Below are 13,373 nucleotides of genomic sequence, written 5' to 3'. Positions count from 1 at the left end.
TAACACATTTTTTATAGGGCCTGCTGCGTTGAGCCAAGCAATAAAAGGAAAACCACACATTTTGTGTGGAAAAGTGTGTAAATTCAGAAAATTGGGAGGGTGCGAGTGCTACCAAGTAAGTGAGAGCTAATTCTGTAAATACTCAGGTAACTTAAATGGGAAAAGGTACGGGTCAACAATTTGGGAAACCTACGCACATGGTTATAGCAGCAATGATTAGCTTAGCTTAGCATAAAAAGTGGTAACAACAACCCCGTGACCCCTGTGATGTTGTGGCACTTTGTACAGAACCAGTGACCTTTCGAGGTGTTGGTTGGTGGATTTTGTCGCCTTTGGACTGAGCCAGCGTTAGCTTATCAGCTTAGCTAGTCATGCTAAGCTAAGCGACTTTAGCTCCAGGTTCTTCATGTGCAGAAATTACAGTAGCTTTTTTTTATCTAGCCCTCAGCAATTAAACGGATGCACACACTTCCGAAAGTGAAGTGAAAAACACCTTTTGTCTATTGCATTTACTGATGTGTTCATGTGAGCCAAAAAACACCTTGATTCTCTGCGTTCAGATTAAAATGATACTATGTAATGGCAATATACATGATCAACTAGCTCAGCTATCTCTTGAACAAGCAGCCAGAGCTTAAGAAAAAAAATAATCAAAGAAGGTACATTGATACAGACAGAATCCAAATATTCAGTATTCACAAGCAATGCTGCTCTCCTGAGGGCCAATTAATAATAAATGTAGTTGTGCAATAAGAACACCTACATGCTGAAAAGATTGCTATAATAGAAGTTTGTGTATTACAAACTGCAGTGCAAAGTTCACAAAGTTTGTTAAAGTAGAGCTTGATATGTGGACAACTTTCTAGGTCGTATAATTCTCTGCATATGCTGTTAAACACAAAATCAAGCCTTGACCTGCACTCCTACACAACACAGCGATGGATATTTGAAAACGTTTCCAGCTGTGTAGCCCTGACTCATCCAGACTCAGCGCTAGAAAGCCTGCAGTGAGACACCAAGTCCCTCCACTGAACCTCCAGCAGGTTTGGCAACTGTGATTAGACCAGCTGTAAATCTTAATGGGCCTTCGCTTCCTTGCCAAACTAATGAGTAAAAGCTTCACCACTCAAATGTCGTGAATCAAAACTGACTTAACCCTTAAACTTCTGGGTTTCATGTTGACCTCAGTCTACCTCCCTCGATTTCTTGACTCTGCTCTGAACAAGAAGTGCAAATCCAAAATAGATGAAATAGTTGCACACTTGGCTGCAAACTACTTTTAATTGTACTTTGCAATGATTGTGTGGTGCTTTTTGCCTTTGCAGAAACCAAATAATTCCACTCAAACGCTTTAGACGTCACTTCTGTCTCGCTGTCTGAGTTTGTGTACAAAATCTGAGCAGCTGTTGCACTGCGTAGGTCTATATGCATGCAAATCTTTATGTGTCTGTGTGTGTGTGTGTGTGTGTGTGGAGTATGAAAGTGTGATTGTGTGCTGTGACCCAGCTGCAGCAGCTTCATTCATGCAGGTGTCATCTTGTCCGGGAAAAGCCAGTATAAGGTTTCTGGACATTGTCAGAGCAGGTGCAATGAATTATCTTCCTGTGCATGTCTTTGTAAAAGCTTTTTTGCCTGTAACTCTTTACCCCTCTATCCTTTCTTTTGCCTATTTTCAGCCTCCAGGCACACTCTTGACTTATCCAAACTGTAACTTGAAACTGAAGGGTTATTACAATCCTTAATGGACATGTTTCAGAGCGCATCACTGTGTCCCTCCGTCGAGAGGAGACAACAGGCCACAGCACCAGTACTAATGTCCACACAGCATATAAGGTTGAAGAATCCATGGATATTTATCCACTGATTCACAACTGATGCCTCTGATTGTATGAGAACTATTCAGAAAAAGGGAAGTACACATATCACAACACTTTTTGTAGGTACAGTGATAGCCTGATGCCAGCCCCATGATAGCAGATTTGCAGTTGTATGCACCCTTTACAGTACAGCTGGAGACTGAATGCAGATACAGTTGGAACTTACCTGAAGTTACCCAGAGTTCAGACTACTAGACATGTTAGATGAATATCCATACAAATATTGCCCATCACCTGGAACATTTCAAATAATGCGACACAAAAAAATGTTCAAAAGACAGTCCAGAGAGAAGTCATGTATATTTGGAATAATACTTGCTGATGAAACATGCAAAATATGACACTGTCACAGCAGACCCTCAGATGAATTAATTCTTGCTTGTGAAAGTGGCAGGGATACTCTTGCAACTTCATTGCCAAACTACACAGAATGAAACTACGTATACTATCCATGATGCAGAAATATTTATCTGCTGGACCATTACTTGTCAAAAACTCCAAAGAGTGATTTTAGATTTCCCTTCACATTAAGTTATATTTTAATATTCTAGGACTCTAGGGCAGTTGTCCTTAAAGTTCAGCCCAGGATGGAGTTTTTGCTTCAGCAACATCCTAAAGCCTGAAGGCTCCCCAGCCAGAGTTAACAACAACTTTTTTGGTCATGGGTTTCACTTGGTGTAACAAAACAACCAAAAGCAAAAATCTCAATTACTAACTCATTCACTCTCCAAGAGGGAAAAATGTGTGACACTTCAGATATGTTTAGGCTTTCCATATGGACCTACAGCCAGGATACTGTTAGTTTGGCACACACAGTACCCTGTTTAATCTGCATTCAAACAGTGATGGACAAATGACACCAAAAATCAGCCTTAGAACTTGTGTGATGCTTCAATACAAAAGCTGTTTACTTGTGCTGAAGGATGTTATAAGGGCTACAAGTAATCCAACTAAGAAAGCAAGGAATATACAGCAATGAGGCAGAGTACCTCATGAGATGAATTTGTTTGTTATGCAATGTTTCCTCTCTTCACACTGAAAACAGACAGACAATGATTCATTCCCTCAACCAAAGCCTCCTCTGTTTACCCTTAAAGATAAATGTAAAATACAGTAAGTTGTGATATATATGAGAAATTACTGGAGAAACCAATAAACCTCGGTCAGAGTGTATCATTTTTTAGCAATTCAGCTGGTTGATAATGGGAATATATAGATGCACAGTAGGAATGATAAAAAAGTGTGTCATGATGCCTGTAAAAAAACAACACAACACTTATTTGATGTTTCTAGACTTCAAACAATTTGTTAATAATTAACACAGCATGAAAGAGGCAGACATAATCTGCTCAGAGAGTCATGTCTGGGAGTTTTAGACACTCGTCTAGACAGCAAGTAAGATCCTTCCCGTCTTTGTTGGGTCTCACTGAAGGGTTGCAAAACAGGAAATAATCTCTGAGGAAAAACATAAAGCTATGACCATAAGAATGTAGTCAAAGACACATGCTCTGAAAGAAAATACATTGCCATCTAAAATGTCATTTAAAATTTGGAACACTGTGAAGTGTTGGAGGACAGCAGGAGCTCACTCAGTATAAATATGTCTCCTCTTTAAATTGTTTGCTTTTTATACAAACCCATTCCACATTGCGTACACAAGATATACAAGAACAGCATTGATTATTTAAGTTTAGTAGAATAGAGACTAATAAAGAAACTTTAAACTTTTACGTCTTTATTTTCTTACCTTTATTGGTCTTGCCTTTAATTTCTGTTAATTTCATTCTTTCAATAGCCTGTCAGTGTCTGTGAGTTAAAATTGGGTCAGAATCAGTTTCCCACATTGCTTATTAGATCCGTTATCAAAAGAAGTTGTGTCCCAGTGGGAGGAAATTGTTGTTGTGGTCTTCGCTCACTGGTCTCTTGCACCATCTTGTGGATACAGCTTTAAAATTTCAAATGGCACATTTCAAATGGATGTTGTAAATCTGTTCTTTAATCTTACTCTTTCATTCTTGTCTTTCATTCTTGTAAACTGCTTAGAATTTCCTGACCTGACAATTAATATAACATAACATAAAGTTTCAATATTTGTCATCAGTTGTCACACTTATATCCTTTTACTTTTCACTGATTTGAAACTATCAGGACTTTCAGAGCTTGTTCCACTTCCTGAGTCTCATGATAATGCTGTAAAAATTAGAGGATCATAGAATTAAGAATAACAATTATTGTATAATGACTATTATTTCCAGCCTCTCATTCCAAAAAGCATTCAGTTTATCAGCATGTTAGCCTGCTCACTCTTCCTGATTATAAGGTAGGCTATATTAGAATGATTTGAGCTTACTGAACTCACCAATAAGCTCTGTCTCCTCTGGGATTTACTCACGTAACTAACAAACTAAAAAAAACCTTTGAATAGTTTAGTTAACAAACTAAAAGGAAAACTTCCAGCATACACGGCATAGGTGGTCGTAGCTTTCACAGCTTTGAGGAGGATGTGTTCATTGAAGCCTATGGGTTTCTTTTTGTCGCCCTCGTATTTTGGTAGCTAATGCTGTTTTTTACTGTACTGTGCAGCTAATAGTATTATAATGTCAAGTCAAGTCAAGCCAGTTTTATTTATATAAATAGACATCATCGTAAAGCATTTAAAAGATAGAGCAGATATTTTTGGGCATATACAGCTAAGTGGTATCAGTGGAAAAAATCCACTCAATTCTATGACAATGACTGCTATTGATATAGACGTCATTGCCATTATGTCAATAATGTCTGTCAAGAGCATTGTATTACCGAGATATGTTTTTCAAGGTACCCACTACAAGTAGAACATTTTCACTTTTTCTTTTCAGCACTAAATGTTAGCAGCTAATATAACTGGCATTGTGTAATATAGTTTAGTGGTAGCCTCTGCCCAAGAGTATGTTGCTGTAACTACAAACCCTTGTATAAATAAGTATCATGCATCACATATTTTGAGGATATAGTTCTGCACACACTGGTGAACTTTATCGGTGTTGAATGTTGAATTTTGTTCTGGCTTGTAGTTTGAAATTCGAAATCATTATATTTTAGCTATGTTTTAACTCACAAGATTCCTATTTTTTATGTTCACTGAATCTTTAAAAAAAACCAAGCCTCTATTATTAATAGAGCATGAAGCATTATGAGTATTTATACCTGTTTGTCACTAGATGGAGACATCCCCTACCTTTTAGGATCTACCCATGGCTACATTTGACCACCAGCGGCTCTCAGAACAAGAAATAATACTTGCCTCATAAATAGATGACACCAAAGTTCCAATTAAAAAAATTTAATTAAATTAAAAAAGCCTGACTAAACTGGTCCCACTCACAAAACTTTGACTCTGTAATAATAATAATAATTATTATTATTATTGGAAGGTCTGTGATTTAGTAGTTGTACACCACTGTCAGGATTGTTAACATGGTTTCAAACATAATTTACAGTCATTTCATTTTGTCAATAATTGTCACAAAAAAGTGAAAAAGGGAGACCCTCCAAGCCTTATTTAATCTGCTTGCTATATAAGATTAAAATTAATATTCCTTTGTTTGTCAGAAGAGGTCAGTCATATAGGGAGAAACGTTGTATGTGGTGAAAAAAAAGAATAGTCACATCTGTGAATTTCAAGCACGTTTATGACAGTTATAAGATCAATTTTAATAGAAATATAAAATAGAATAAGCACAACAATTCACAAACGAAATGAAATGACTCAGTATTTCACTACAGTAATAAACATTACGGACAGGATTTAAGTAGCTCTGGCTTTGTTTTGGTCAGATGCTGGTTTTAAGCTGTTATTTCCAGTGTGTCCGTGTTGGACGCTCTTTACATCAAACACTACATCATCCATGAAGCACTGGGCGAACACGGACCGGCGCATGCGCAGTTGCAGGTGGAGTAAACCAATGGCATGAAGCGCAGCCCGGACCGACCAGTCTGTTGGATCATCTGCCGTCCGGGCTCTGCTCTCCCTGTCGCTCCACTTTTTACCTGATGAACTTGCGGACACGGCTTGTCGGAGGAATGCTCACCGGGACGAGGTAAGAGCTCTGTTTTCGCCAAACAACACAAGAGGAAAAACAAAACAAAAAACTCGTGCCGTAACGGTTGAAACACAACAAAACTACGCCGTGATTAGCTCCGCCGGGCCGTTGTCGGTGTCGGCGGTGACCTCAGCACCGGCAGCCATCGTTAACGTTAGCGGCGGCCGGTGGCTTCTTCATAAATCTGCAGGTTCAGTGACCCCCAGTCTAGTTCAGACTGAAGTCCGGGCCGGCGATTGCATCTGTTTTGCCAAAGGTTTTTGTTCTGTCAGCTCGGTGAGAGGGTGAAGCTGACCTGTCGCATCTCCAGCAGCTTCACATCCAGCTCCAAACCTTTCGGGGAGACGGGACCGGTCCCCCGATAGGGTCCCTGTGGTCCCCCAGCAAAGTCAGACCAACTAGTCACCGTATGACATAGATGAGAGGAGAGTAAGGCAACTCCAGGTTGTATGTGTTTGTGTATGTTTCTGAGGTGAGGTGACTCCAGAATCAGATGTTAAACAGCGATTGAAGGTGTTCATGCTGTAATGGGGTCAAAAGGTTATTTTAGCTAATAACTAACTATATTACCTGCAGCTTAGTCTGATCACTGCTCAATATGTATACAAAATACAGCTGCAAAAAGCCAATGCTGTCCGAAATATATGCACACAAAGGCTTGACCTTCCTTTGCCATTCAGATGCTGTTGAGATTTAGTTTTGATTTGAACTGTAAAGTATTCTAAAGTAAAACCAAATATGAATGTGACATTAACGAAACAGTGTCATTAGTGCCGAAATACAGATTGTTAAATATAGATTCACGGCTCTCGTACAGCCACACTACTCTTTGTTAAAACAAAACCAAAACACCTTGTATGATACTTCACTTGCTCTGAGTTAATGTTCAATTGTACTTCTTTGCTGAAAAGTTATATGACTCACTTGAGAATCTACGAAGTTACAGGTCAGTCCGAGAGAATAACAGAGATTGCCACAGTCTAATCGTCACAGTGGTGAGCCCATACACTGTTAGGTGCTTATCAGAAAAGGCTTGCATTCCCGAGAATTAAAATGCTCTAAATCACTGAGGGGCCTGTATGTGCTTGTAATGGGCCGCTGTCTTGTGAAAGGGCTCACTGCTGCGGTGTGATCCGCAGGCATGTTTTCACTGTAAACATGGGAGAAGCCTTACATGATGTACCACGCTGTTATTTTGTCCAGTGTTAATGCTCAGACAGGGAGTTGTCGGATTGAGATCAGCATTGACAGGCCCTGACATTTGAAATATGTGTCTTGTTTCTTTTTTATAGTAGGTGCAAACGCAGCAAATGTTTAGCCTCTGTTGGAACTGCGTGCTGTCTCCAGAGCCTGAGCCAGAGTCTGACCTATACAAATGCATAGGCTGATGTTGACTTATCGCAGACATATCAGGACGAGCCTGTATGTTCTGTTTAATGTAGCTTAATGAAAAAGTACCACATTTCCTGGCATTTAACTGACTCCTCTAAGTTCTCACACAATAGACAGAAAGATGAAAATTTTATTGTGATCCTGTTTTACTTTTGCTTCAGAGTTTCACATAGCAGCCATGTCAGTCAACTTCAGTAGTCATGAGCACAGCAGGTGATGGTGATGGTTGCTTCCTCTGTGTAAGCACAGCCTACAGCTACAGCAACTACTGTCCTGCTTTTATTGGCACTGGTTGTTTGTTGATGTTTCACAGCATCTGCCTGTTGTCACAGACACGGACGTGCTCAGTGCTGTTGAAGGAAATAGAAATGAAGGCAAATTGTCCTTGGTGAAACTGACTGAGTTTCAGTTGATACTGGTGGACAACTAGAGCACTGGCCACTTTTACATACCTTTTGAGACATAAGCTGTCATGTCAGATTTATCTTACTTCCTCCTCCATCCACTGTATATGTGGCTTAATGGGTATTAAAAACTGCTACAGCTGGCATTAAGATTGGGGGAATATGCTTGAATTGGATGAAAGATAATGATGAAATGATATATGAAAACATTCAAAGGCATCTGCTCAGTTTGTCTTCCCCAGAGTATCACCATCAAAGTTGCCGGTTCATGAGCAGTGACAGTGTGTTGTAGCGACTCTGCTGTCCGTCAGTACACACACTTCTGAAGTTCTCAAGGGAAATTGGGTTAATGAGCCAAGTGTTAAGTTTCACAGGACTGGCAATGTAGCAAGGGGGACCAGCCTCCCTGGATGGCTCACATTAAGCACTACAGATTGAAAGACTGAATGACAGCACCAACAACAGAGGAGGAAATATAGACTCATTATTTTTTCAATGCTAGGTGTCATTTGGGAGTGGCTGCAATACAGCTGAGCCTCCAAGACCGCCATATGTCAGCAGGGTTCCTGGATGTTGTGGTTGGCATTAATGTAAAGAGGCAGGTGCTGAACCGCAGCCTCGTAATTACTGTTTTCCTGTGAGAATAACGAAAATCCTCCCTGAGAGCACAGTTGTATGAGCTTTCCTTTTTCGCATCCTGGACCTTCCTAAGTATAACAGATGTTACCTTTAAATCATGTGATGCTATTGTCACAAAAAACGGAAATGGAGATATTTCAGTAGATACTCTTTATATGGTGATAGCGCCACATATTTAATATCTTCATGAACAAAGCCATTGTGGATAATACTGCAAATCAGTGTGAAGAGCTGCTGAGGATTTTTATAATTGATGATGTAGTTTATTGTTCAGTTATTTTATTGGAATAGACAAAAACAGAAGTAGCTGTGTCTTAATAGATTTTATCGAAACTTTAATGTAACTAAAATTATATATTATAATATTCATGAATTAATTTTGATTCATTTCTTGATTAGTTTCTTACGTGACCTTTCCAGATTCTCACAGTTGAGTAGTTACAACCAAAAAGTAGTTTGTTTGAAGCCTTGTATTTTATATGTTGTGGGCTTTTTTTCCATATTTAGTTCCTCCAAATCAGTGTTGTTCTCTGTTGGGTCTGCTGTGCTTCATATTGAGCTCTCTTTGTATGATGTGTGGTGGATCCTGTGGGATAAACTGTGACTTTGCAGCGCTCTACTGGCCAGCCACAACAATACGCCTGTATGACTGTTTGAATGTGCCATTCTTTGTGCGGTGTGCTTCACTTAGGCCAGACAATGGCTTCATTTAGCATCCTTTCTCTGTCCAGGCCTGCTCCGTCACCATGGCACCCCTGCCATGCCACACCCTGCCCCCAGTCTTCCTCGGCTTTCCACTTGTCCATGCTTTTGGGACAGCTGGGCTTAGATAGCTATCATTGGCCACACCCTAGACCCAACCTTGCATTTTGTTACTTTGTGGCTGAGCTGGAAAACCTGTCTAATTTCTATAAAGCCGAGTTTATTAACCCAGGAGTCATCTTAGCAATTAACCTTAAGCTTGATAGACATTTTCAATGATTCCAACTCTTTCATTCTGATACCTGAGCTTTGGTTTTCAGCTGATACTGATTACCAATCCAGTCCCAGTACAACTTGTTTTACTTTATAATGAACTAACGTTGCAATTCAAGTCTAATCCTTTAAGTCTGTTACAAATTGTTTCGTAATTAAAATTGTATTAGGAAACCATGCAACTGTGTTAAATAAGAATAAAAGGTAAACTTTAAATCAACGTATAGTTGACTCATTACTGGGCTTTTGAAGTTGATATTTGATATTTCTATTGGATCTATTGGAACATCTTTTACTGGAGAGAAAAACAAGCTTTGATCAAAGTGTTTCCTGTCGTTTCAAAGCAGAAACAATCAACTGGTATTATAATTTTATCATGTGGGAAGAATACACATCGACATAAACACAGATATACAATTTTAAAAAAGAGAGGCCATTATTTTATTTATTCTGTTTATTTAAGAAAACATTGTATCAGGCTTCGTGTGGCTCATCAACTTGGCAAACATTTTACTGAGGTTAACCATGCGCCTTTACTGCTGATATGGAGTGGGATCCTTTTTATTATTATCTTTTTAAGTTTCTTTTTGAGAATCTGAAAACTTCTGGCTGTAAATCATTTCCCTTGCAACATCAAAGCATACGCTCAACATTTATATTGGCAGATGAGTTTAAATACCCACCCAGAAACTGCATTGCTTATCCACTCCCAGGACCGTTGACTCTTGACCCCACTGATTGTTAGGAGGTGAAAGAGCAGTGCACCCTGTTTCCAGCTCAGCCACTCAGTGTTGGCACATTTTTAATTAATGGGCTATAGGCAGACAGCAATCGGACCCTTTGGTGAGTAATGGATCCTTCATGACTCTTTACCCATTTTTTATTAGCATCACAAGTACTAGAACTAGGTGCATTATGGGAAATCACTACAGATGTTAAACATTATTTGCTCTCACTTTACATTATAATGAATAAAAATATGGAACCTGAAAAGTCCCATGTCACTGTTCAGGATGAAACTTATCATGCTTGCATAAGTTGACACATCAGCCTTCATCCACAGAAATGGGTGTGTGTTCGTTTTGTCAAGCTGCAAAGTCATTGGTGCTGCAGCACAGAGGAGGCTCTCTCCAGAGAAACAAGCCTTGATCTGCAGTTATATGCTTCTATAATGAGAACTGGGTGACCTACGAATTACAATTTTTTTGGGCCATTCTGAACATGTTACATTTGTACCCTTGAGAGCGCAGTACAAGATGCACTACTTCTGATTTCTGACATGTTAGTTTCCTTTTTGAGGTTGTTTAAGAATAAGATAAATACTTATATATTATTATTATTATTATTATTATTCTACAAATGTGTAAAATGCAGCACTTGGTTTTACAGGTCAACTGACAAAACAGATAATAAATCAACAAAACAGAATCAGTATTTTAATTACGTTATGATATTAAAAAAATATATATATACCATTGCCCTCCAGATATTGCTCTTATTCATACAGACAATTTTAGCAGCACAATGGAACAAGTGACATCTCTTCCACATCATAAAGTATATCTTAACAGAGGGATAGGGCAGAAAATGTTTTGAAGTATAGTGGCCCGTGAACAAAAGACAAATTTTACTCAAAGTTAAACAAAAAAAAAAAAAGAATTCCTCCACCCTCTCCAAGAGAGACAGAGAGATTATATGTACACTAACTGGATTGGTTTTGTTTCTGACTGAAGTCTTTTCATCACTTTTCTCTTTTTTTATTTCAGTTTTTCTTTTTATTAGTAGGATTGATTTGCTGTTTCCTGCTCAAAAGAGGACTTGGTTTTAGTTAACAAAGTTAGAAAGCGATTGTCCCTTAGACAGACTGAGAGAATTGAGGCAAACCACGGATTATCATGACAATAAGCATCGAAATTTATCACTTGTGTGCCTCCAGCCATGAGATGTGGAAAGAGTATAGCCATACTGCGGTTCAAACAAAGAGAGCATGTGGGTTCTGTCCTGTGTGCATGTGTTCGTGTGTGTGGGGGAGTCCCATAACTGAGATGCTGGTTTGGGAGGCTAGGAGGGGGTTTTATGGGCCAGGAGGGATTCATGTTTCAATCGTTGCTTGCCTCTATTCCCTTTGTCTAGGTCACGTTATTAATGTCAATTCCCAAAGCACTGATGTTGGAAATTAGAATTTTGTATGAGTTTGCATTTTTGGAGGATGTGTCTACTCTCCTTTATATATATATATTATATATACTATTGTTGCAGGAGAACTTCCAGCTGGTTGGATATCAGCATTTTGTCTGACGGAATCAAACTCCCTGATGCATGTTTGTTGCCTAGCTCATATAACAGAATTACAAGTGTTAAATACTTGGTTCAGAACATTTCCCATATGTCATATATCATCAGAGTGTTCTTTCCAAAGATGGAAAAGGTGACTGTGACGATATCCAGTATTTTTTAAGCGGCTGCAGGTGTACCCATGATTTGGATCTCGAACACCAAAACATAAAACTTGTTTTGTCTGTTGCTGTAGAGCTGACTTGATGACCTGAGAAAATATTTAAATTTCCTAAGCTCAACTTTCTTGGCTATAAAGTAATGCTTTTGAGGAATATCACGCTGAATTATAAAAAATGATTGATTTAATCAATTGGCATAGATCAGATGCTAACATGTGTCTCCCTTAGACAGAAACCAGTGCACATGTAACAGGCCTTGAAACAGCATAGAGTTATCAGATTTGGAAGCAGACAGTGCCAGAGCACGACATGCTTTATCCTTGTCTTTAAATGCTGCCCCGCCCTCCAGAAAGCACAATCAAGTTCTGACAAGTTGCAGAGCTAAAGAGCAAGGACAGAACAATATGTTTGGGCTACTTCACTTATCCCTGTGAATTTTTTTAATTGATGCAACTTTATTCCAAAACTCAGAAGAGCACTGCAAAGACTTAAAGTTGTAAAACATTTAATCCTCTGATCTTGATTGTGGATGGAGTGTCTACTTTGGTTCAAAATTTGCATAATATATGGAAATAAATACATGCCCTTCTCTATCACGCTGCCTCTCTATGTTGTTTGCCATACCCCTCTCAAGCTCATTCATCGTGTCACTGGTATCTTTACCATGGTAATGTAATTTCCAGTTAACCCTTTTGCCTTCTGTAAAGCTGGTAATAATAGTCATTCCCATTCTTATTGAATTTGTACAATTCACGATCGTTCAAAAAAGCACATTAGCTTCTTTGCTGTTTTGTTGTGCAGCACAATGTGACTTCTTACATAGCGCAGTCACAAAAGCCTGAAATAATATATTGTGGCCTGAGCTGACGTCTTAGTTCTTTCCTGTCACCATATATTGACAAATATTTTCTGTTTATTTGAAGTATAATCTCTGTAGCCACTTGAATTCACTTCAGCAGTTTAAGATATCCTGGTTCCCTTGGGCAGGGCTTTAGGTTGCTGCGACGACTAACAGGTTCCCACAGTATAACATAACTGTGTGACAACATTACTGTAGAGGACCCGTCAAAACAGCCACGCAGTGAGACAAAACCAGCTGCGTCAACAGCTACATGTTCCTTGGGAGTGATTGTGTTTCAGCTTTTAGTGGCGACCATTGTCCAAGACCATATTTCTTCACTTTCTCACTTATGCAACTTGTTATACTTTCACCAGTGTTGGGATTTATCGATGATTCATCAGAATAACTGGTTCTTCTTTCACTACTCCAACCCTTAAACTAAAGTGGCCTATGGGGGTGTTTTACAATATTATCTATGTGTTTTGGAAAAGAAATTGCAATGACATTAGCAGACTGAATAAACAGTTACTCAAAAAACAAATTCAGTGTTGAAATATTGAAGTGTACTGCTACTAAACACAGTGTTGTTTTCGTCCTAGAAATTTGCCTTGCGCAGTTAATAGCTGAAATGCCAGAGGGGAGAGGCTGTCAGGTCGATCCTGTTAAACAGCAGGTGTCCTTGTTAATGTCCCCAAACATCCTTTTTC

The 13,373-nt window shown here is 39.0% G+C and overlaps 1 protein-coding gene across 3 annotated transcripts in view; it reads left to right on the top strand.

The window, feature by feature from the left end:
• The first annotated feature begins 5,825 nt into the window (after positions 1-5,825).
• Positions 5,826-13,373, top strand: part of daam1b (dishevelled associated activator of morphogenesis 1b) — a 42,922-nt gene continuing 35,374 nt past the window's right edge. For all 3 annotated transcript variants that reach the window (XM_029495978.1, XM_029495976.1, XM_029495977.1), the window contains exon 1: positions 5,826-5,956. The gene's annotated coding sequence lies outside the window, so the exon portion shown is untranslated. The remainder of the gene's footprint in view (positions 5,957-13,373) is intronic.

This window comes from Echeneis naucrates, chromosome 24, assembly GCF_900963305.1.
Source record: "Echeneis naucrates chromosome 24, fEcheNa1.1, whole genome shotgun sequence".
Classification (NCBI taxonomy): domain Eukaryota; kingdom Metazoa; phylum Chordata; class Actinopteri; order Carangiformes; family Echeneidae; genus Echeneis; species Echeneis naucrates.
Note: the sequence above shows the minus strand (reverse complement) of the source record. Positions and strands in the feature narration are given on the sequence as shown.